This window comes from Arachis duranensis, chromosome 6 (assembly GCF_000817695.3).
Source record: "Arachis duranensis cultivar V14167 chromosome 6, aradu.V14167.gnm2.J7QH, whole genome shotgun sequence".
Taxonomy (NCBI): Eukaryota; Viridiplantae; Streptophyta; class Magnoliopsida; order Fabales; family Fabaceae; genus Arachis; species Arachis duranensis.
This window is the reverse complement of record NC_029777.3, coordinates 15,848,064-15,848,980: the sequence shown is the minus strand read 5'-3', so window position 1 is coordinate 15,848,980 and position 917 is coordinate 15,848,064.

The following is a 917-nucleotide window of genomic DNA, read 5'->3' as shown; positions in this document are numbered from 1 at the left end:
ATATTTGATTTATTACCTATAGATAACTAATTTATTGAGTTTATCATTTTCTTTTTTAGAATTATTTTGTCTTACCAAAATTTATTCATAATTTTTTATTTCAACGTATGATTTACTACAGATAAATAATTAACTTATTCTAATTCTGTATATATCTCATAAAATTGTGACAATTTTACTAACACCTAATAAATTAATATTAAAATAATCAATAAAAAATTAAAGATGAAAAAGATAGATAATTCAAAAAAAATAGCGTAAAGAAGGAATTCTTTGGATTGAATTAAAAATTTTGAAGACATAAGAAAGGATAAGTAACTGAATTCATCATCTTTTCTTTCAGACCAGGTAGCTTTATTAAAAATTTATTTATAGTTTTTTTAATTTGTGATCCATCACTGATAGATAACCTATTTACAAAATTTATCGTCTTCTTCTTTAAATTATTTTATTTTAGCAAAATTTATTCATAATTTTTCATTTCAACATTTGATTTACTACTGATAAATAATTAACTAATTCTAGCTCTACATGTATCTAATAAAATTGTGATAAACTTACTAACACTTAATAAATTAATATTAAAATAATCAATAAAAAATATAAAATAAGATTTTGTATTTCTTAATAATTACAGTAATGATAATTATCAACATCAATAATAAAAAATAAAAAAATCTTGATAAACTAAAAAAAGAAAACAATAAAAAATTGAAACAATCCTGCAGAGAGAGTGCTACGCTAGCTAACAATTTTTTGGGGCATTCAACTCTATCAAAAATTTATTTATAATTTTTTATTTAATCTTTAATTTATTACAATAAATAACTAATTTATTAAGTTTATCATCTTCTTTTTAAAATTATTGTTTTAACAAATTTTTTTCATAATTTTTAATTTCAACATCTGATTTACTA